The 24634-nt window shown below is 47.2% G+C and overlaps 1 long non-coding RNA gene across 2 annotated transcripts; it reads left to right on the top strand.

Moving 5' to 3' along the window:
• Positions 1 to 491: 491 nt before the first annotated feature.
• On the top strand, positions 492 to 23159 carry LOC118899850. Of its 2 annotated transcripts, none has more exons than XR_005020995.1 (4): positions 492 to 652; positions 18401 to 18545; positions 19061 to 19211; positions 22841 to 23159. It is a non-coding gene; the product is annotated as an uncharacterized LOC118899850 (long non-coding RNA). The 2 variants fall into 2 exon arrangements; XR_005020996.1 differs by having other exon boundaries at positions 22584 to 23159.
• The last annotated feature ends 1475 nt before the right edge of the window (positions 23160 to 24634 follow it).

Here is a 24634-nt window from a genome sequence, read left to right as displayed (position 1 = left end):
CTCCGGCTCCGCTCTGGCCCCTCTCGCTCCCCGTGGTCAGGCACTGGCTCAACAAGCCTCAGTGACCAGGTGGCCTCGTCCGTGAGGGGCTGCCCTGCTGACTCTGCTTCCTGCCAGCTTTCCCATTCGTCCTCCCTCTCTTCCTCCCGATTGCTGTTTTGCCTCCGTTTTCTGACAGTGATGGAGTTTAAACTGTTTGTCCAGACATGGTCAGGCACCGAGGATAATCTGACACATTCCTCTTCTCTAGAAGTGTGTAGTGTAGTTATGGAGACAGACACCACACAAGTAATTCTATGAACAACTCACTCTCACTGTAATGAGGGCTCCAAAGGCAAGACAGGGATGCACTGGCAGGGGGACACGTTATGACATTGGGAGGGAAGAGCTGGGGCTTTGCTGAGAAGGCAACACTCAGCTGAAGCTTGAGGGACAAGGAGAGATTCATTCGGAGATGGAGAGGCTGGGGGAGGGATGGGGCGGAAGGAACGGCTCGCACGCGAGCCCGGAGCTTGGAAGGAGCTCTGTGGGTTGGTTCGAGCATCAGGGGACGAGTGAGCTACAGAGGTAGGCGGATCTTCTAAACCGTGAGGAGACTCTGGACTTTATCCAGAAGAATCTGGAAGGGATACGTTTTGGAAAGAATTTCAAGGTCAGTTTTGCATGGATAAACGTTCTCTTTGATCACAGTTTGAAATATAGATTTGGAGGAGGTGGCAGGTGAGATCGGGAGTGAAGCTGGGTGTGATACAGGACAGTTCAGAAGGTTGTTATGGTTAAGTCAGGGAAAAAGTGATGATGAGGACGCTCCTGATGAAGGAGGAGGAGGATGGCGGCTTAGATTCGAGTGGCCCAGGGGAGCTGAGAGAAGTACCCATTCAGGTGGCAGCTCCCAGAACCTGGTGACTGGTCAGACCCCCGGGGCAAGTGTGGTGGGGTGTCAGAGACGATCCCCAGGTTTCTGGCAGGAGCACCTCCTCCTCCCCCACATCTCCCCAATATGCGTCTCCATCTCCCCTCCCAGCTCATCAAAGAAATAAGAGTGCAGGCAACCCAGCGGACAGACTATCGCAGCATTAATGCTATTTTTGTTCAGTCAAACCTGGAGATAAAAATCTCTCAACTCGTTATATACGAAGTGGCAAATGTCAGGAGAGAGATTTGCTCCAGCGCCAGGGCTTCACATTTGATTCTGGTTACGCTTGTCACCTGTGCTTTGCTCTAAAGGGCTACCAGGGAGGGAGACCCTCCCTTTGACCACCTTTCTGGACTGGGTGCCCCCTGGAGAGACAAGAAGCCTCGTGCGGGTGCTTCAGGGAGAACAAACCAGCAGAATTCATCTTGGATTTTAGGCAGAAAAGTTTGTGCTGACTCCTGTTTGAGTATTTCTCTTTTTTTGTATAATTGAAATATAATCTACGTACCATACAATTCACCCATTAAAAGTACCCACTAGCTTTTGTGTGTTCACAGAGTGGGGCAACCATCAGTACAATCAGTGGGAAGGTATGCAGCTATAAGCATCCACAGAGTTCCAGATTCTAGAGAGTTCATATAAATGGAATCATACTTTATATGGTCTTTTGTGTCTGGCTTCTTTCACTCAGTATAAGGTTTTTGAAACTCACCTATCTTACAGAATATATTGGTACTTCACTCATTTTTATGACCAAATAATATTCCATTGAATGGAGGTACTGCATTTTATTTATCCATTCATCAGTTATGGACATTTGGACTGCTTCCACTTTTTGGTTATAATGAATAATGCTTCCATGAACATTCCTGTACAATTTTGGGGGGGGGTGGGTGTATGTTTTTATTTCTCTTGAGAGTATACCTAGAAATCTAGAAGTTGAAATTATTTCTGGGTGGTTAAATGTTTCTTTTTTTTTTTTTTTTTTGAATGTTTCTTAAAGGCAAAGATAATACCTGCTTTTAATATATGTGCTTTGAGTAAATTCTGCTAGACATATCTTCAGTAAGAAGATAAAAAAGTATTGCTAGAGAGTCTGCAACTGAGTTTTAAAAACTGAAAGAATGTACTTATAAATATGCTTGTGTGCCTGTGTGTGTGTGTGTGTGTGTTAGAGCATTACAGCCACAGTGCTGAAGGGATGCTTAAGGAAGCAAAATGTAAAGAAATGCCCATTAATAGAGCAGAAACTAAGAGCGTACGTGTAAAGATAGAAGGTTATTATGGAAGTCCTGGGACTGAGATAAATCCGGGCCCTGGAGGTCCCAGTAAGCTCAGGTCTGTCATTTCTGACTCCATGCCCTCAAAGTTAAGGCTCATCAGCCACCCTGGCTCCTGCAGGGCCCAGTGGGGTTTGGGAAAGTAACCCGGCTGTCCAGACGCCGTGTAGCTCCTAAGGTGCCAGGTCCACCTACCTCCCACCACACCTGCTGGCTGATGATGGATCAGTAGGCAAACAGTGACTCTACGTGTGCCGAGGACACTGCACAAAGGCCGCCTGAGCCCACTGGGAAGGAAGGGTGGGAGGGGACAGCAGAGAGCAAGGCTAGAGCCAGAAACCTCTGCATGCACAGAAGAGGTGGGGCTGGAGCTTCAGAAGAAACACGGGCAGCCTCCTGGACCCTCCAGGGGAGGGGGAAGACTGCCCGCAGAGAGGCCACTAAACGACTGCCCTCTTGCATGAGCACCCAGGGCAGGAAGGCGAGAACCCTCAGCACAAGGGTGCTCGGCTGCAGCCCCGGGGGGCCCTCAAGAGTGGAGGCGTGTCCATGACGTGCTGACCAGGAGAAGCCTGGCATGCAGCACCCGCCGGGGGTGGTGAGGACAGGGCTCTGCAGAGCCTGCAGCTCCTGCTCCGAGTTCACAGTGGGCACTTCCGGCCCAGAGATCCAAACCTGGAAGGTTTCAGAAGAGGAAACACCAAGTTCCACAGGTTTACATTAATCACCTTATCCAAACACGGATCACATATCCAAACATGGCCATTTTTCTCTTCCATCCAGAGAAAGATCCAGGGCGAGTTTGGGGGATCTCTCCTAGGTTTCTGCTGTTCTCTTGCTTTTGCTGCCTATTTGATGGGCTCAGTTAAAACTAAAATGAGACAGTGGGTTCAGAACTGAAAGCTCTTCAGCTCCCCTCGACATGACTGTACTTGGAGACCCTGACACATGCAGGTCAGGTGAAATTCTTCAACTCTCAGGACAGGGGCTGGAACGCAGACACCAGGCACCGTCAGAAGCACGGGTGTTCAGGTGGGATCCGAGAAAACGGCCTGGACTCAGTCACCACTCAGCCTTCAGGCTTCTGATCGCCTCAGGCAAACATGGGCCAGCTGGCTGCCTCGTTTCAGGACGGGCTGGAACGTGGCTGGATCAGGCCTCCTGGCTTGTCAGGGAACCAAGCGGAGGCTTAGCACCAGGAACAAAAAGAACAAAAGTGCTTTCAGTTTCCCAGCCCCCACCTGATCACACCCTTGGCTCCTGGGGTTTCAGTGCATTTCACAGGAGGTCATGCGGCACCTCTGGATCTCCAGTCCCTGGAGTGGGCACTGCAGGCCAGACAAGGGAGCCTAAAGAGAGTCCCAGCAGACTTGCTGGGCTTTGAGCCCACCCAGGGCGGGCAGCAGCATCCGAGGCCGGCAAGCAGGTGCTGACCTGTCAGAGCCTCGCGTGCTGGAGGAACGGGCGGGAGGAGTTCTCCGACACCCCCTGGGGGCTGCTTCACCCTTTGGCCACCACGCCGTCCGTCCCCTTCCGCTGAAGTACTATCTCTCGGTAAAGCCAGTAGCTTCTTTCTCAAGTTTGAATCACCGTAGGTTGTTTGGCAGCAAGCGGATGGAGGGAGGAGGAAAAAAATCTGCTTCCAGCTCAAGTACATGTCGCTCTGTTAACCAGCATTCTGAAAAATTATCCTTTCCCCTCCACAGTGCGGTTGGCAGGGGCTCTCAGCTGTTTTGAGAGAATGCAACCAGCAGACCATCTGGGGCTGACACTTCCAGCATGGCAGTCGGGGGCGCGCATCGCAGGAGCTCCACGGGTGATCAGGAGCCCGTCGCCTCTGCAGGAGCCCCGGGCGGAGGGAAGGGGGGCTTACAGAGGCGGCTTCTCTACAGGCGAGCTGGGAACTGAGCCCCCTGCCCGCCAGCCTTCCTCAGGCTCCCCCCTCCCAGAGATGCATGCTCTCGGAGATCTTATCTTGTAATATCAGTGATGGATGTTGACTCTGAGGATATCAAAACGCCCTCCACGTTTGTAGTTCTGCTTTTGTTAAATAGAACTTAGGACCACGAGAGACTAAGATGAAAGACATACATGCAGATGTATGTCTGCATGTGAAGAAAGAGTGATTTTCTGGCTAACAAGACTGGGGAGTTAGGAGTTCTTAATAACGAGGTCAGCCAGGGCAGTTAAGGGAATTACACAGCTCAGACCCACTGGCGCGTCCCTCCAGGCCTCCTGATCGCTTGCAGAGCCGAAGTCCACCTAACAGCCATCCCTGCTGCTGACGTGGAGGTCCCGGGGCTGCAGGCCTCGTCCTCGTTAACCACAAAGCAGCCTCACGGATGCCAGCTGGCCCACGTCGAGACAGATGACTGACCACCCCTAATCACCCCTCAGGCAAACCTCTGCACCCTTAACCGCTCTGGTTCATACCACATGCTCCACGCAGGTTGAGCATTCTTTCTATCTATCTATTTATTTACTTATTGACTGCGTTGGGTCTTCGTTGCTGTGTGCAGTCTTTCTCTAGTTGTGGTGAGCAGGGGCTCCTCTTTGTTGCGGTGCGTGGGCTTCTCATTGCGGTGACTTCTCTTGTTGTGGAGCATGGGCTCTAGGTGTGCGGGCTCAGTAGTTGTGGCACGCGGGCTCAGTAGTTGTGGCACATAGGCTTAGTTGCTCCGCGGCATGTGGGATCTTCCCGGACCAGGGCTCGAACCCGTGTCCCCTGCACTGGCAGGCAGATTCTTAACCGCTGCGCCACCAGAGAAGTCCCAAGGTCGAGCATTCTTTAACAGCCATATTTTCCAAAAAGCAAGGAATCTTTGTCACTAGCATTCATCTTTCCCACTTGAGATTAACACACCTGGGCCCCGAACTTGATGGTCCCAAGAAGCCCCTGTACGTGATCTCATACTCCCACCTGCTCTCACTCTCCCCCTCGGCCCTTGGTCATAAGTCACTGGTCACAAGGATATGAGAAAAGACCATAGCGGATCCAAATAAATTAGAACAGATGCATCGCGTATACGTGTTTCCATGCTAAGATGGTAAGAGGCTTAACTCTAAGACAATAATTGCAGTTGACAATTAGAAAGCAATTCTGCTCGAAACATATTTATTGTGTGTCTTGCCTGTCCCCAGGACTGTGTCAGGGGTCAGGGGTACGGAGACACAGTCCCTGGCTTCAGGAATTCAGCGTCTAGGCAGGCAGACTCCTGACCATGTAAAGTGTGAAAGCAGCAGCTGCAGCAGAACCAGATGCCTTCCTGGAGGAGGAAGCGCTCCAGCGGGCTTTCGACAGAAGAGTAGCCACTTAGACTGAGAAACAGAGGACGACGGGTCCTAACAGAGGGAGGGCACCGTGGGGTCTCAGAAGTGCTGAAGCGCATAAGCTTCAAGGATTTCTGAACAGCTAAAGAGTCTACGAGGAGGATGAATGGGAGAGGAAGGCAGGGGGCCAGCAGGGCAAGTCTGGGAGGGGCCTCGTGCCCTAAAAGCTCAGGCACCGAAGAGCACCCACTGAGGTATTAGAACATTGAAAACAACAGTGAGCCTTTGAGAGACTTCACCACTGGAGTCCTCGCTTGGATTTGAGTTTCCCAAGGTCCCACGAGCAGCCAGGAGGAAGTGAGACTCCAGATGGGCAGAGAGCCAAAGCTGGCAGGTCAGCGGTGAGGCTGCAGGGGGTCAACACAACAACCCGGCAGACCTGGTGCACCCTCCACCCCCTTTCTAACCAACCCCTCACCCCGCCCCAGGCATCATGTATCTGTTCTCTGTCCCTATAGCTTTGCCTTTCCCAGAAAGTCATGTGGATGGCATGGCAGAGTTAGGGCGTGTTTGCACTGGCTTCTTTTGCTCAGCACAATGCACCTGAGATGCGTCCATGCTGTTGCCTGTAGCAATAGTTCCTTCCTTTTCACTGCTGAGTAGTGCTCCGTGGCGTGGATGTAACACCGTTCATTTATTCATTCCTCAGCTGAAGGACATTTTTTGGAGACTATAAGTAAAGCGACTATAAATATTCACATACAGGTTTTATGTGAACACAGCTTGGGCAAATACCTAGGAGTAGGATTGCCAGATTGCATCGTAAATTCCTGTTTAATTTTATAAAAAAATAAATGGCAAGCTCTTTTCTAAAGTAACTGTGCTATTTTACATTTCTGCCAAAAATGTGTGACAGTTCCAGTAGCTCTGCAACCTCACCAGCACTTGGAACTGTCAGTTCATTTTTGTTTTTAGGCAAAGTAATAAGGACGTAGCTGTGTCTCACTGTGGTTTTAATTTGCATTTTCCTGATGACTGATGATCTTGGGTACGGAGAACGTCTTGACGGAAAATGGGTTTGGCACATAATGGGTGCTCGGTAAAAATCCACTGCGGGAGCAAATCAATGTCACCATCACCATCCTCTTCATCACCCTCACTTCTGCAAGAAGAGATGAGAGCTTGAACAAAAGCGGCGGCAGTTGTGTAGAAGAAATATCAATATGAAGGAGAAAGAAGTCACAGGCCTGCGTGACTGAGCACGGGGAGACTGAGATTGGGTCTCACGTGTCTGACTCGGGCGCTTGGCCGACATGGTACCCGTCTGTGAGGCATGGACCCGGGGAGAGGAGTGGAGCGAGGAGGAAGACACCAGCTCCAACCATGGATGTGGGGAGCCTCAAGGCCGCGGGGCCCGTCAGCGGGCGTGTCCTGGAGGCCAGCAGAGTGGCTTCGTCTGGTTCATGTCTGGGCTCCCAGGCCCTCACCGGAGCCCCACGTGCATACAGGTGTAGACAGGGGTTCAGAGCGTGTCTTGTGGGGTAGACATCTTATTTCACTTCTCACAGCATCCCCGAAACACAAGCCACAGACAGGGCTGTGCCGGTCAGAAGACTGACTTTCCCAAGTTCGAGGTGTTAACTACTCATTTGCTTAGACTTGAACCCATACTTGCTAAGGGCCATTTTTAGCATTTCTGCAAATTAGGAAAAAATGCCAATTGGAAACAGGTGCCCCTTCTGGGCAGACGCCACTTCCTCTGGCTGACGGGGCCGGGGCCACCTCCCGTGGTTTGCCAAGTGGAGGACAGGCTGGACTTCAGCCCCTCCTCACCCCCCAGGGCCCCCGCGCAGGGCACGAGCACACCTGGGACCTCGCCACTTCAACTACAGCCTGAAGTTTCTGATCTCGCTGGTCAGCAAAGGTGAGCCTGCTGAGTAGAGCCAAGCCTCGCTCACATATGAATACAGTCATTAACTTACACAGAAGGAAGCTTCAACTTACAAACCTCCCCTGGTATAAATATATCAACTCTACGGTTGCCTCACTTTTGAGTGTTTTGTGATCATTATCGATTTCATAGTGCCTTTCAAGTGCAAAAATAACCAGCAGGTTGAAGATGGTGCTGCAAAGGGGCAAGTGGGCACAATGAAATGAAATGTAGATTTACACTGATGGGTGGGCATTCCTTGCTTATAAATATCCCATTGGATTTGCATACTAAAGCATCCATAAACTGAGGAAGCGGCTTTTGCACATGCCTATAAACACCGGTATGATTAGAGCACCTCTCTAACACATCTGCATATAAACTTAAACTTTATCAAAGGTCAGAGGACCTGGTCAGACGTTCATTTCCCTTCTTGCTCCCGCTTGTCGAGAACAAGGCAGGTAACAGAAGCTGGGGCGACGTGGGTATGGAGGTGGCTGGGGAGGAGATTAAACACAGATGTGCCCCAGTCAGAAGGCTCTCAGCTCCCCACACCAGGGAACCCTGACCCAAGGGAGAACGGGTCAAAAGCACAAACTCCCAAGTGCTGGGAATTCAGCAGAGAACGTGTCCTGGGTTTGAGATGCCAACAGTTCCTGTTTTAAATCCCATGTATGTACAGCAAAGGAAGAAGAAACCATAAAGTAATAAGAGCTAATTTAACACCATTTCACAGATGAGGAAACTGAGGCACAAAGCTGGTTAGTGGAGGAACCCATATTCAAACCAGGCAGGTACGCCAGCATCCACGCAATACCCACGGCACCACCTGCCCCTCGAGACGAGGCATCTGTGTCCACATGCGAACACCTGCTCACATATACCTCGGTGGGCTTGTGTAAAATCACACACCTGAGGAAGCTGGAAACGTCTGTGAAGACCAAATCCTGCCCCCTCGCTGTGCACTGAAGAAAGGAGAAAAATCTCCATTTCGCCTGCTGCACGGAAGACACCTGTGATGCTGGACATCAAAGATGGCCCTTCTGCCAAGCAGAGCAGTCAGGGAATAAAACCAGGGCCGGCCCCCGTCAGACGGAGCAGACACAGTGCAAATTCCAGCGGCCCCCGAGACCAAGGGAAACGAGCCCCCCACGGCTGGCCTCCCGCTCCCCAACCAGGGCCGTGGCGGTGTGAGGGGAAGGCACTGAGCGTGGCTGGGGTCCACACTGGCCCCTTCCGTGGCCCCGCTGCCCCCTCTCCATCGGGGTGTCTTGACTGTCCCAACCTCCGTGATACAAGAAGGGACGAGCCAGGCTGTTTAAATACAGAATCTCCGTGCTGTACACCTGCAACCAATACAATAGTCTAAGTCAGCTCTACCTCCCTAAAACAAATAAGAGTAAATCAACAAACGAATAAATACAACACAGCAGGTGGACCTCATTCCTGAATACAGAAAAATAAAGTTTCATCAGCAAGAGGCCTTTTCTGGCAAACACAGAGCCTGCAGATGGCCGGGCGTGATCCAGCGGCCTGGGCTTCAGCGCTCTGTGCCGAGCGGATGGTCAGGCCTCCTGCTGCCCTCCCTACGCCTGCTTGTCAGATGCTCCCCAGCAGAGATGACCATTCCCTCGGGAGCTAGACCCGCCGGCAGGAGCTCCACGCACCTCACGCTAAAGGCTTCAAGCTCTTCCAGGGTCCAGACACAGCTGAGCACCCTGACGTGAGGGGGAGGGGTCCAGGCCTCCACAATGGCCCTCCACCTCACCCTCACGCACAACCGTTGGGCCCAGGTGAGGTGCCCAGGTGAGGTGCCCAGGTGGGGCCTGGGGACGGGAACTCCTCCCCCAACCCGCTCCCTCCCGGGTCACGATGCCGCCAGCAGTGCTGGGCTGTGTCAAGAAGCATCTCAGCAGGAAGAGCTGTACGGTCTGAAGGCTGAGGGCCCGGGACTACGGGCGTGTCTGGCGAGAGCTCCCTTCTGGTCGGTGTGCATCATTAGAAATTAACCCTATCCCCAAGGGCCCTTCCCATCCAACTAGAATGCGAGCAAAGCCAGCCTGCTGTTAGGACGCACTCAAATCTCCACAGCCCTCGAGTGGCAAAGGGTATAATTCCCACTTCTGTCAAAATGCCAGACGAGTGGGGCAGGGCCTGGCCGTCTGATTCCCACACAGCCACTGCCCTTGGATGAGACACCCAACATGGGGAAAGGGAGGAGCGGGAACAGGGACTTCCTGAGTGGGCAGGTCACCACCCCAGTACTAACCAAATTGACCAATCTGGTCCTCGGCCCCCAGACAGAATCCTCCATCACAAGAGTTACAAAACATCTGAGGGACCTGCACGATTCGTAGCAACCTCCAGGAATGGAGAGCCCTTGGTAGCCCATGTCCATGGTTTCTCAAAGGGCGTCCTGACATCCATTCCCTTTGAGTAGGAGCTGTAGCCACCCAGATGGTCTGCTTTCTAACATTTACAGACCCACTCAACCCCGGGTACAGAGCGAACGAGAAGCAGCCTGACTTTCGTCGCAGAGGGTTGGCGATTTAGGAACGTGACAGCTGGCTTGTGTTCAGGATAGGCTTTCTTTACCTCTCAGCAGCTCCCCACCCCTAAGCCAACATGTGGGACAGTTTATGGCATGTCAACTCATTTAATACTGCCATAAAGAAACCCATGAAATGCTGATGCTCCAATAAAGCCCTGACAACTCATATCTAAAGCTCCTTTATTTCTTCCAGATGCCACATCAAACGTGAAATCAACCAACCTCTCAGAAGGCCAAGCCCTGCACTGCCTTTCTCCAGGAAAAGGTCATGTCCCACTCAACAATGGATGTGCAGAGAGATGAAGGATGAAGGATGTCAAGAAACCAAAACAAACTGACCAGAAATAATTTTCCATGTGTGGCTCTGTAGGTATGTGTGTACTTGTTGAATCAGGATTGGCAGGGGGTGGGGTGGGTATAGGTAGAAGAAGCGGCAAGGTTGAAGAGATAGTGCCCGGGCACAGAGCCATGCTTCCTGGGATTCTGGGTCCCAATGATCGTCCAAAACTGTATCTTACCTGCTCCTTTCCCCCCCTTTCTGTAAAATGGATAGAAATCTTGATAGGATGCAAGTCAGAGTCCTGCCAATCACAAGTCTACATTCTCAACTCAGCACTAAAAATTTAGGAATTTGTATTACCCGCCTGCTGCTCGAATTTCTTCCTGTCTAAGCTCTGTCTGCTCGTGGAAAAGGAAGTCTAAAGTCCACCCTTCCTCCGTGTCACCCAGCTCTGACTCCAATCAGATGAAGAGGTGTCTCTGCACCCAGCTTCCCTCCAAGTGTCTTAAACAGCCCATGACTCAGCGCCAGCATCCTTCGGTCCCTGTCTCTCAAGATGCTTTATGGGGATAAATAACCCTGTTAACAGAGACAAATAACAACAGGAGAAAGGATAAATGAAGAAGTATGAGGCTCAGACATGAAAGGAGATGGAAGCCAATGAGGTAGAAACACACAATAAGGTGATCGCAGGCAGCAAAAATGACCAAGAAGGCTATGATCCCAACATGGAATCACAGAATTCCAGCCCCTGCAACTAAGCTCAGAGGGGCAAGGGCACCAAAGGTTAGGACACTAGGGCCTCCCTCAGTCCTGGAACCAAGACGGTAACATGATGGAGTGTGGCGAACAAGGGCTCGGGGGTCAGACAAGCCCAAGGCTGCACACAAGTCCTACCCCGGCCGGCGGAATGTCTAAACCCCTTCGCCGCGCCATGCTTCTAGAACCCTCGTGATGGTGTCAGGACGCTGGGGAGAGAACTGATTCTGTGCAAGTGAGCCCAGTTCCCAGATGCATGTGAGTCACGAGAATCAGAGACTTCATGCAACAGGCGTGCTGGAAGACAGCAGATACGGGGGCAGTCGTCAATCCGCCCGCTCCGCCAACCCTCTCGATGCCACTCTGCCTGCTGACTTCTTCCCCGTGAGCTGACTGTCACTCTGATTTCACGACGTCACGATGGACCCACATCTCCTGCCTCTCTTGCTCACCTCCTCACCGTCTTCCTCTTCCTTACTTTGTACACTCCATGCTTTTGTGGTGGCCCGCCTCCAGGGTGAGCCCGCCCCTAGTATCCACATCCTCATGTGGTCCTCTCCCCTCCTGAAGGAACGGGGCTGGCCTGTGTAAACCAGGAGGGCATGGCAGCCATGCCAGGGGGGACCTCTGCTTTGCTCTCTCAGATCACTCGCTCCGGGGGACTCCAGCTGCCGTGCTGTGAGGACACTCGTGAAGCAACAGTAAGGAGAGGGGGGTCCATGAGGCAAGACACGGAGGCCTCCTATGAACAGAGTATGGGAATAAGCCGTCTTGGAAATAGATCTCTAGCCCCGATCAAGCCTTCAGATGGCAACAGCCTGACTGCCATGTCCCGGAGAGACTCCAGCCGCAGCCACCAGCTAGGCCACTCCAGGACTCCCGACTTGCAGAAACAGTGTGACATAATAAACGTATACTGTTTTGAACCATTCAATTTTGGGGTAATTTGTCAAACAGAAATAGAAAACAAATACAACCTCCCATTGTATGTTTCGGCCTCTGACCACCATTCCCTGGCCATACGACACTAGGATCCCCAAGTTTGTACATTTATCTCCAGGACAGATTTTTCAGGACTTGGACCATGGCTTCCATTGACTGGACACTTCTGTCCCACTCAACTTGATCATTCCATCAAGACCAAATTTCTTTCCTACAAACAGACTCACTCCAGAAGCCCTTACATTTGATTAATGCTATGCTGTATAGTTTTTCTTTTTGGGGTGGGGGATTTTCAAACCAGGATCTACTTCAACTTTTTATCGTAATTTTGTAAGGTAGGAAAGGAATAATGTTAGTCCCATTTTACAGATGAGGAAATTGAGGCCCAATGCATTTAAATACTGAGCTGCACAAAGATACAGCTACTTTGTGGCAGAACTACGATTGGAAACCAGGTCTTTTTCCACTGCCTCTTCGAGAAAGACAAATCAAATATCCAGTGATCCGACCTTTAGGACTAGGCATCTCAGTAATTCAATGTGGCCTCAACTGCCACACAGTTTTGTAAAGGCAGAGCCCTCACAGACATGCCAGTAAGAAAAATGAGATGCTACCAATCACACCAGGTATCTGCTGCCCTGTGGGAAAGCACCACAAAGTTTAGCACCTTCACACAACAAGGCGTTATCATCTCTCTTGCCTCTGGGGTTTGACGGGCTCAGCTTGGAAGTTCTCGCCTGAGGTCCATCAGGCTGTTGGTTGAGGCTGCAGTCATGTGAGACCTTGTCACTCACGTGTCTGCTGCCTGGTGGGGATGCTTGAACAGCTGGAACTGGCTGAGAACCTCTCCCTCTGTGCAGCCTCTCCATGTGTGGCTTTTTCTTCTTTACAGCCTGGCCATCTTAGGGGAATCAAACCTATCATGTCGGGCCTGAATTCTTCCATGTGTTCCAAGAGCAAGTCTTCTAAGAGGCTCAAGCAGAAGCTGCAAGTCTTTTCCTGGTGTGACCTCAGGAGTCCCAGGATGTCCCTTCGAGCACATCCTATCAGTTAAGCAAGTCACTAAGGCCAGTACAAGTTCAAGGGAGCGTGGCAGCAGTCTCCGCCTCAAGGCCCGCCTAAAGGCAGGCACACAGGAAAGGAAGGCAGTGACGAGGTGACCCTCAGCATCTCTGCCGCTAACAATCACAGGCCAGCCTCGGGCCCAAACAATTCAGCCCTCCTTCATGAAAAATATACTCGCCCCCTCCCAAGGCCAATAAACTTTTATCCCACTGCAGAAACAGCTCAAAACCCAGGATCTTAACATCTAAGTTAGGTTTCAGGTGCAAAGGAGCCTCCTTTGGAACAGCTCCTTGAGTGCATTTTCTTTTGATCTGACTCCTATGAAATAAATAGTGTTCTGCCCACCGACCCACCCAGCCCTGACATGTACCTGTGAGACAGGCATGGGATAACTGCAACATACCCTACTGCTCCGATGGAAGAGAAGACAGTGGTACATAGCTGTCACTGTTTCACAGCAATTCTGAAATGCTGTTGGGCACATGTTGCTAGTTCCTTGGTTAGGGTCCAGCCCTGTTCCCAGAAAATGATTCTCATTCTTTCCTTGGGGCTTTTGGTTCATACCTTGAATTTTATTTTCTTTCCATAAGAAATGGTCCTAGTTTTAAACTGAAGCCTCTTCATTTTCCTCCCGCTCGTAGAAGCTTGACAGTCTAAAGACCTTTTCTATACTGTCTCTGTTCCTGTTAGTCCCAGCTGACATAATTCCTTTAAAAAATCTGTAGTCTTCCTGTATATCAAATTATAAGCCATTCACTGAAGCAAAAGCCATAGCCCCTTTTTCTTTCTGAGATGGTCCCTTTTCTCTTTCATCCATTGGCCTCAGAGCCCAGATACTGTGGAATGGGGCTCTTAAGGTCCTTAGATGCCTTTTGTCTGCTTTAAAGGGTCTACGAGGTAGTCCCTTCAGATTTTTTTCTGGCAAATCTAGTCTAAGAGACACAGATTTAATATTCTTAGAAGCCTTACTAGTATGCATGCCCTTAACTCTTCATGAAGTCTCAACAAAAGGTCTTATAGCTTTGAGACTTTTACTCTGAAACCATAATTTATTCATAATGCCCTAGATTTTAATCTCTTCCCTGAGGGCATTTCTAGTTTGAGAAGATTTTGCTGGGAGAGACTGAGGATGAGAAATAATTGTATTTTTGAACCTAGTAAGCCAGGGTTCATTTACATGTCTTAGAAATTCTGCTTGAAACTACATGGTTCCTTCTTCAGCTCCTCTCCACGCATACTTTATAACAGGCAGCTAGAAGCAGCCAGTTGGCACCTTTTGCATTCTGCCTGCAAATCTCTCTGGCCAGATCCATGTGTTCACTGGGTACTCTTCCTCTCTTCCACATTATCACAGCTGATGGTGCCATCAAAATTCCTACCATATACGTAACACATACATAAAACAAGTGCTCCTTTTTCTTTAACCTCCAGCAACATTTTCTTCTCTGTCTTTCAAGCCCTCACCAATGGTCTCGTTGAAGTCTTTCCAGATTTTGCTAACAGAATTTTTGTGGCTATTCCAACTTCCACCTCAATCACTTGTCCAAAAGCAAATGCCACATTCTTTCAGCTTATGTTATAGCAGCACCTCACTTCTAGGTACCAAATTCTGTTCCAGTTATCAACTTCTGCTTTATAAACTACCCGACTTCAAGACTTACCATAAAGCTACAGTCATTAGCACAATGTGGTAAAAACTAGAAAACTCCTAGAACATAACATAGGAGAAAACCTAGATGACTGTGGGTATGGTGATGACTTTTTAGAAACAACACCGAAGTCAGGATTCGTGAAAGAAATAACTGATAAGCTGGACTTCCCTAAAATTAAACACCCCTGCTCTGCAGAGGACACTGTCAACAGAAGATAAACCACAGACAGGAGAAAATATTTCCAAAAGACACCTCTGATGTCAGAAATATACACAGAACTCTTAAAACCCAAGAATAAAATAGCAAACAACCAGGTTTAAAAACGAGCCAAGACCTTAACAGACACCTCACCGAATAAGATGTACAGATAACAAATAAGCACATGAAAAGATGCTCCATGTGGTATGGTACCAGAGAAATACAGATTTTACAAGCTATGAGATACTACTACACACTTATGAGAACGGCCAAAATCCAGAACACTGACAGCACCAAATGCTGACGAGGATGTGGAGCAACAGAAACGCTCATTTACTGCTGGTGGGAACGCAAAGTGGGACGAACACTTCGGAAGACAGTTTGCAGGTTTCTTACGAAACCAAACATACTCACACCATACGATCCAGCAGTCACGCTCCTCAGTATTTACCCACAGGAGTTGAAAATTATAGCCACACAAAAACTTGCAATGGATATTTATAGCAGCTTTATTCAAAACTGCCAAAACTAAGAAGCAACCAAGATGCCCTTCAGTGGGTGAATGAAGAAATAAACGATGGTCCATCCAGACAATGGACTGTCATTCAGCACTAAAAAGAAATGAGCTATGAAGCCATGAAAAGACAGGGAGGAACCTTAAATGCATATTACTAAGTGGAAGAAGTCAGTCTGAAAAGTCTACATACTGTGTGATTCCAACTATATGGCATTCTAGAAAAGGCAAAACTAAGGAAACAATAAGTAGATTAGTGATTGCCAGGAGTTTGGGGAGGGAAAGGGATGAACAGGTGGAGCACAGAGGATTTTCAGGGCTGTGAAAATAATACCGTAAAGAAGAACGATACCATAGTGATCCATGTTATTACACGTTTATCCAAACGTATAGAATGTACAACACCAAGACGTAACTACACCAAGACGTAACTATATAGACTTGCAGTGACTATGACGCGCCAGTGTCTGCCCATCAGTGTGACAAACACTCCACCTGGTGGGGGTGCTGACAACGGGGGAGGCTGTGCATGTGTGGGGCAGGGCGTGTATGGGAATCTCTGCACCTTCCCCTCAAAAGTAAAGTTTATAAACAATCATCCCACAGCTCAGTGACTTAATATACTCTTCTCTCTCACGGTCTGAGAGGGTGTGTGGATTCATCTGCGTAGCTGTCGTGGGTGGACCTCTCACGTGGCTGCAGTGAGAGGGCGACGGGGCCATCTCAGCCTCTCCTCACGCTGTCCTGAGCACAGAGGACCGGAATCCCTAAGGTTTGCTGGGCACCGTTCTCCCTCTGTGCAGCTTCTCCACACGGCTCTATGGGGCTTCCTCAGACCATGGTGGTCTCGGGGTAACTGGGCCTTACCTGACGGGTGGCTGCTTCCCGCAGAGGGAGCACAGGTCCAGACGAACCGCCACACCGCAGTCCACACTCTCTCGCTCCACACCACCCTTAGTGTCACGGTGTCTTTTTCACAATGTCCCATGCCAACACCAACAATACAAAACAAAGGGGAAACCCCATGGTTCATTTACTAACTAGTTACCAGCAGACAAATGGATAAGTTGTTATTTCCTAATAACTTAGCTGTTTAAAAAAAACTTAAACTGAAAGACAATATACTTTTATTTCATTCTTACTAATGGCACACACACACCCCTGGGGCACCACACAACTTCTCAAACCTTCAACCAGACCAGAATCAGATTGGATGCAACCACATGCATTGCCACATGCATTCATGCCACAATGATCTGGATACAATACTTGCAGTTTTTTAATCATGTAAACACCAAAAACCAAGGCTTGCAAAGATACGAAATCACCAAAATGAATGTAACATGCTACTGAAACTGTGAACTATCTTGAACCAGGAGTTTTTACAGCATCTGATAGATGTCCAAGTATTTTCCTCCAAAATTTCAAATAAACTGCAGTGTCCCCGGCTGCAGCACCCCAAGGTGCCTCGGCTCAGAGTTTGGGAACCACTGTGACACACCAGTCAAATCCTGAAACTAGATGGGGAATCTGAGGAAACAGTTTTCACTGAATGCCATCTTTAACTTCCCCTCCGTATCTACCCAATAGATGGCCAGGCAAACAAGGACTCTAGATTTGGCTCTGCTTGGCCCAGCAGAAGTAAGACACGCAAGCAGAATCGGGGTAAAGTGTGGGTGGGTCCATAGGAGTAATTCTAAAACACGCTAAAGAAGTCACTATTTATTTGCAGGCCATTTAGTGTTAAGCGCTTGCACCTTTGAATTTCTATACCCATAATTTGCAACACTTTGCTTAGAAATCTCCTCAGTGAAACATCTAAGTTCATCAATTACAATATCTACTTCCTACAAAAACACTAGAAAACAATTTGGCCCAAGGTCTTTGCCACTTTATAACATGGATCGCCCTTCCTCCAATTCCCAGTGCCAAGTTCCTCATTTCCTTCTGAGACGTCACCAGAATCGCCTTTCAGGTCCCACATCCCTCTGATAACCTCTTCAAGGCAATCTTGGCTTTCTCTAAGTTTGTGCCTCAATACTTGCCCAGCCTCTACCCATCACCCAGTCCCAAGGCCACTTCCTCACTTTCAGGTGTTCGTTGCAGCAGCACCCCATTTGTAGGGACCAAAATCTGTCTTAGTTTCCTAGTGCTACTGTAACAAATCACCACAGACCAGGTGCCTTGAACAACAGAAGTTTATTTTCTCACGGTTCTAGAGGCTGGAAGTCCAAGATCAAGGTGCTGGTAGGTTGTGTTTCTCCTGAGGCCTCTCAGTGTGGCTCACAGGTGGCCACCTTTCCTCTGTGCCTACACCCTTCTGGGGTCTTGTCCTCTTCTTATAGGGACACCAGCCCTGTGGGAATCGGGTCCCCCCTTGTGACATCATTTAACCTAATTAACTCTGTAAAGGCGGTATCTCCAAATGCAGTCACTTAGAGGTTTGAGACTTCAACATATGGAATTCAGGGAGAAGCAATTCACTCCATAATAGAAATATATTGGGGGTGCCCTGCGTCATTTCCTTCAAATTTTTCTTTTGAAGCACAGTCTCTTAAATTTTCATATATTGCCTTCTGAGGGTCCTTGAACTCCAGAAATTGCATGGAAAAATATCATGTGTATGAACTTTTCCAGAGAGGGGGTCTATATTCACTGTTCTAAATGCTATATGCACCATGGAAAGATTTTTAAAAGATGCCAAGTCCCCTACACAGAGGCTCTAATTTAATCCCTGCTGGGTGAGTGTCAGGAATGGATATTTTGTAACATTCTCCATTTGATTCTATTGTGCAGTCAGGACTAGGAATCACTGGTCTGATTGACTGACTGATTGATTGGAATGATAAATGATCTTAGTTTATGCACAGTACTTTCACATTTCTCAAAGTTTACACAATAATCATGTTGTTTTATAATCAGAAAAAAATTTTTAAGGAAGAAAAAAATTTACTGTCTTTAATCCTTAAAAAAAGACGAAAGTCCTGAAGCAGCCCGGCTGAGAGGTTACACCATCATGTCTTACTTTCCTCCCTTCTCTTAGACTTCCTACTTAAATTGTGGTCTGAAGACCGGTACCATCTGCATTACCTGGAAACTTATTAGAACTGGGGAATCTCAACTCACACACGCAGACCTGCAGAACCTACAGAACCTGCAGTTAGGAAGGTCCACAGGTGATTTGCAAGGTATGGCAATTAAAGTTTGAGAAGCACCTGTTTATAGTCTTCCTCACATCATGAAAGAGAACCGGAACCACAAAATTTTCAAAACCACTGAGGACATTTTGTTCAGTACGTGCTATTAGGAGAGCTTACGCAGCAGTCCTTGCGCCTTTCTTTGGTGTGGGGTCTGTACTATTTTAGAGACAAAGTCATATCAGGACCAACTGCAAACAATTAATCCATAAAGTAACAGCACAAGGAATTACCCCCTGGCTCAACCCACAGATGACCTATTATTCATCACTGCAACCATTACAGATAATGATCAGCTGCAGCTGGTCTACACAGCATTCACCTTAAAACACCCCAACAGCCCTTAGTAAAGAAGACAGTACCTGGGTTGTGTAAATATTGAAAAAATGAAAAGAGAGAAAGGTCTGGAGTGAAGGAGAGTGGGAGAAGGTGGGAGAAATGGGAGGGGAAGAGAAGCATGGTATTTCACTTTCCTGAACATGAGAATCTCAATCCTAATCCCCCAGACTTTTGGGTCCTAATCCTTGACGTCCACCACGGATCTCCCGTTACCCCAATGGTTATTCTGAATAAATAAGGATGTGACTAGATTGGGAATGAGGAGCAGGAACAAGAAGAAACTCCTGTGAAGGATAAACTACCTGATAAATGTTCTGGGTAAGTTACTGGATGAATTTCACTGGATAAATTACTCTGTAATGATAATAATATTCATACAATTTTCTGCCTTTTAAAAAATTAATTTTTAAACTTAGTTCATCCACTAAGTCACCAAATTTGGATGTGTATTTTTAACTACTATGAAATGTTTGTATGGAAGTAAAGGTAGAGTGGCTTTAGTTGAGTTTTATATATTTGCAAAAGTCAAGAAACATTTACCCAGTCTTCTGCACCCAGTCACTCCTTCAGAGGTATCTCGTTCATTCTTTCTCCCTATTTATCTACCATGCTCATCACAACCCATGGACATGGGTCCTAGACTAGCAGTCAAGGGCTCTGGGAAGTTATCTGAACCTACCCTTGCCTTTCAGAGCTTGTAATCAAGCAGAAATGGCAGATGGACCAGAAATGATACTAAATAAATAAATGAACAGCTTTAACAGCTGAGTATGTAGACAATACAGTCCTATGAATATCAAAAAGATTTTCTTTCATCATGAACTTTACAAAATATCACCATTAAGATTCTTGTCTTAGGGGTGTTCATCTCTGACCACCAATACAGTCGCTAAACACGAATTTTGAAATCAAACATGCCTTTTCATAAAGCTATAGAAAACATTTGGGGTTATTCACTACCATCAGTATTTGAACAAGGATAACATGTATCTATCCAACAACTATCTATTGAGTATATAATATGAGCCAATAAGTATATTAATCTTTGTATGTTTCACCTTTTTACATTCTTTTATTTTCCAACTTTCTGTGATCTTACATTTGAGGCACTTCTCTTACAGTAGCATATATCCCATCTGGCAATTTTAGTATTTCACTTGCAATATTTAGTCCATTGACATTGAATGTAATTACTGAAAGATGTAAATTACTATCTATTAGATTTATTTCTCTTTTTTAGTGAAGTATAGTTGATTTACAATATTGTGCTAGTTTCAGTTCAGCAAAGTAATTCAGTTACATCCTTTTCAGATTATATTCATTATAAGTTATTACAAGTTACTGAATATAGTTCCCTGTGCTATGCAGCAAATCCTTGTAGATTACTGTTTATTTCTATTTGACAGAACCGTTTATGTTCTTTTCTCCCCTTTCTTGCCTTTTTCTTTTTAATTAATATTTGATTATTTGGTTAATTTTCTTTTTATTATTTTGCCTTTCCCCTCTATTAGTTTATTAGTTATCCTTCTTTTGGAAGTTATCCTAGAGATTACAACATACATCTTTAACTACATTCTGAGGGAAATTATTAGCACTAGCACTCTTCTTCAATGCTAGAACCCTAGAATGTCTTAAATCTATTATCTCCCCTCCCAAATGTTGTGTTTTAGTTGATATGTATTTTAATTCTACATTTATTTTAAACCCCACAAGACAAAACATTACTATTGTCTTGTACCGGTAATATTTATTTATATTTATCCACACATTAATGCTTTATATTACCATTCTTTATTTATTCTTGTATTTGCTCTCTTATATCTGGGGTTATTTGTCATCTGTGTGAAGAAATCCTTTTAGTAATTTTTTTAGTGAACTTTTGCTGGCTACAAATTCTCTCAGATTTTGTTAATGTTTTTTGGGTTTTTTTTTTTTACATTTGGTAGTGTATATATGGAACTTCATTTTTATTTATTTATCCACTTTTGGCTGTGTTGGGTCTTTGCTGCTGCGTGGGCTTTCTTTTGCAGCAAGCGGGGGCTACTCTTCGTTGTGGTGCGCGGGCTTCTCATTGCGGTGGCTTCTCTTGTTGCGGAGCACAGGCTCTAGGCGCGCGGGCTTCAGTAGTTGTGGCATGCAGGCTCAGCAGCTGCAGCTCGCGGGCTCTAGAACGCAGGCTCAGCAGTTGTGGCGCACGGGCTTAGCTGCTCCGCGGCATGTGGGATCTTCCCAGACCAGGGCTCGAACCTGTGTCCCCTGCATTGGCAGGCAGATTCGTAACCACTGCGCCACCAGGGGAGCCCTGTTTGTTAATGTTTTTATTTAATTTTTGAAGAATAATTTTGCTAGATACATCATTCTAGGTTGACAGGGTTATTTGGGGGTTTGTTTGTTATTCTGGAATATTAACGATGTTTTATTGTTTTCTGTCTCCCCTTGTTTCTGTTGAAAAAGTCAGATGTTTGTCTTCTTATTGCTCCTTTAAAGGTGATGTGTATTTTTCCTTTGCTCTTAAGATTTTCATTTTGTCTTTAATTTTCTACAGATTTACTGTGTTGAGCCTAGGTTTCTTTATATTTATCCTGTTCATAGATTCTTGAATTTGTGATTTGCTGCGTTTCATCAGTTTGGAAAAATCATCAAATATTCAAATAATTTTCTAACTCATCCTAGTTCTCTTCTACTTCTGGAATTACAGCTACATTATTTTAGATTCACTGTGTCTGGTGCGTACCTTAACCTCTTTTCTGTATTTGCATATTTTTTTCCCCTCTGTGCTTCAGTCTGGATGTTTTCTATTGACCTGTATTCTTTTCTTCTGCTTAAATCTAATGTTAAACCTACCTACTGAATTCTTAATTTCAGCAATTGTACTTTTTAGTTCTAGAATTCACATTTTTTTAAATTTTATATTATAGATTCTCATTTTAAAATAGTATGAAATTCAACAGAAGTTGCAAAAATTATAGAGTTCCCATACACCTGATAATAATGTCTTACATTACCAAATACATTATCAAAACCAGACAATGATACTGTTTAAAATTAAATTCCAAGTTCTCCATTGAAATTTTACTTTTGTTCCTCTTTTCTTCTATTTTCCTGAATATTTTAATCATAATTATTGTAAGTTCTTGTCTGATAAAGACCTAGAGGTGACTTGAATATTGGAATTTCCTATTATCTGTTGTTGGGTTTTTTCCTCTTGGCTTTCAGCCCTGTTTCTTGGCATGCCTGACAATACTTTACTGACTGTATGACACCAAAAATAATAAGTTGTAGCAGCTCTAAATGATGTCATACTCTTCCTGAGAGGGCTTACCCTTTCCTCTGCTCAGGCAGAGTGTGGATCTGGACCCTAACACATCCCTTTAAGGAGGGGTCACAGTTTGGGTCAGGCTCTACCCACCTCTGGTTGCTCTTTGGAGGCTCCAGTTGAGAGCCTGGGATTTTCACCAGGTACTAGTCACACTGGTACACCTTCGACTCTAATTCTTGTCTCCTTTATATTATAAGATGATCAAAGGCTGTGTTCTGTTTTTCAAAAGTTTTATGCTAAGGTTTCATGGTCTCCTGAAATCTGAGACTCTGGCACATGTCTTGAGCAAAAACTGGCAAAGTTTTAGGCTCAATTCTCCAGATTTCCTTTCTGATCCAGGCCCTTCAAATGTCTAATTTTTGTCTCTCCAGCCCCAGAAGACTTGCCAAAACCTCTTCTTGTTTCTGTGCATCTCAGCAGTGGTCCTCTGCCTGAGACCTGCATCTGAATCCTCAGTCCCTTGTTTTCAGCCCAGAATCAGCAAATATCCCGAGGGAAAAAGAGCTGCTGAATGCACCCCTGAGGTTTCCCGTTTGAGGTATTTAGGACCTCCAGTCCTGGATGCCTTGGTACATTTCTGATGTGTTCAAATAGATGTTTTTCACTTGACATTTTTACTTGTTCTCAGAGAGAGCGCTGGTCTACTACAACGTAACCTATTAATCCAGAGGATCTGGAAATCCAGAATTGCGTGCCTCTAGATCTTATACTTTGATGGATGTCGGGAAGAGAAAGGCAGACAATAAACAACAAACAAAAATTAAAGAAGATAATTTCAGAGGACGATAAAGGCTCTGATGGAAATAAACAAGATGGAGTGAACATTACATCTTACATCTGAGGGAAGTACATCCTACAAGGTGCCCTGACATGTCGTTATGGGCTGAATGTTTGTGTCTCCCCAAAATTCATATGTTGAAACCTAATTCCCAATGTGATGGTGTTTGAAGGCGGGGCCTTTGGGGGGTGATTAGGGCATGAGTGGGATTAGTGCTGTCATGAGAGAGACCCCAGAGAGCTCCCACACCCCTTCCTCCATGTGAGGACACAGGAGGAAGACGGCTATGACCCAGGAAGCAGGTCCTCACCAGACCCTGAATCTGCCGGACCTTGATCTTGGACTTCCAGCCTCCAAAACTATGAGAAATAAATTTGTGTTGTTTATAAGCCACGCAGTCTATGGTATTCTGTTACAGGAGCCCAAATTTACTATGACACTGATTAAAACTCACAAAGAAAAGTTCTTCTTACCCCCATTGTGTGGATGAGAACATGGTAATCTTTGGGGCACAGCTGTTCTTCACTCTCCAGCAGTCAGACCAGGCTGGGGAAACCTCGGGTAACAAGGCAGCAGGGAAACAGCACTAAGTCTGGCCCACAGCCATTAGAGGTTACACGTCTCAGCACAAAGGCCCCTCACTAACCCAAGTAAGAAAAGAGAGAAGGTCTTCTGAGAGGTCTCCATTACGTGCACTTAACTTAGAGCCTGCTAGGCAAGAGGCCACAGGAGGCCGCTTCCCGGATCTGCCTTGGGCAGTCGAGGGGGCCATCTGTTCCGAAGGCCACTGGGCTGCCATAACTCATGGGCCCCCTAATTCAGATAAGCTGGGGATGCTGGGCCCTGGAAATGAGCTTTCCCCGCCACCGCACTGCGCTCGGCTCTCAGCCTTCCATCATTTCCAAAGCATTAAGCAGCCCGCAGCTCGAGAATCCTGCCGCTGGGTGACATCTGTAACATCTGACATCATTTGGAAGACGGGGCAAGGGTAAAAAGAGCACTTTTTTGATCGGGGACACAAACAATGCTGAGGAAGAAATTAAGTTAATAGGCTTTTCTTTTCCTAAATGGATTTGCAGGATGTGGCTTCCCAGCTGGGCTGCGGTGAGGAGACCTAGTTCAGGGAGCTGACGAGGTAACTCTGCGTGGGTGACACTTAGGCGTGAGGTGCTGCGCAGAGTGAGGGACACAGGAGACCCCAGCCGTCAGGATGCACTGTTGACCTCAAGAGCAGGGGAGACGCGGGGCGCAGCTTCACCGTGCTCCCGGGGGCTCTGGGTGTCACAACAAACCGAAGGCGACAGACGCTGGGTGTCCGTCCAGGAGGGAAAGCCCCTCATCTCCAGAGATCTTCACCTAGATCTCGCAAAGCTGCACAGGCCCCTCTCCTGCCAAGAGCCTTCCACACGTCCTTCTCCGTACTACGTCCGCTTGGCGGGATTCAGGAAGCCTGTGCTCAGTGCCTTGTCTCCCCAGCTCAGCCTCCACACGAGGAAAAGTAAAAGCAATCAAGAGCCTCAGCTTCTCTCCAAAACTTACAGAACCTGCTACGAGCCCTTTGGCAAGAACAAAAGGTCCCAGGCCTTCTTGCCTCTGGCTCTGTGCACAGAGCGGTGCCGAGGGCAGGCACTCCGTGGAAACCTT

This window comes from Balaenoptera musculus, chromosome 8, assembly GCF_009873245.2.
Source record: "Balaenoptera musculus isolate JJ_BM4_2016_0621 chromosome 8, mBalMus1.pri.v3, whole genome shotgun sequence".
Taxonomy (NCBI): domain Eukaryota; kingdom Metazoa; phylum Chordata; class Mammalia; order Artiodactyla; family Balaenopteridae; genus Balaenoptera; species Balaenoptera musculus.
This window is presented reverse-complemented; position numbering and strand designations above follow the sequence as displayed.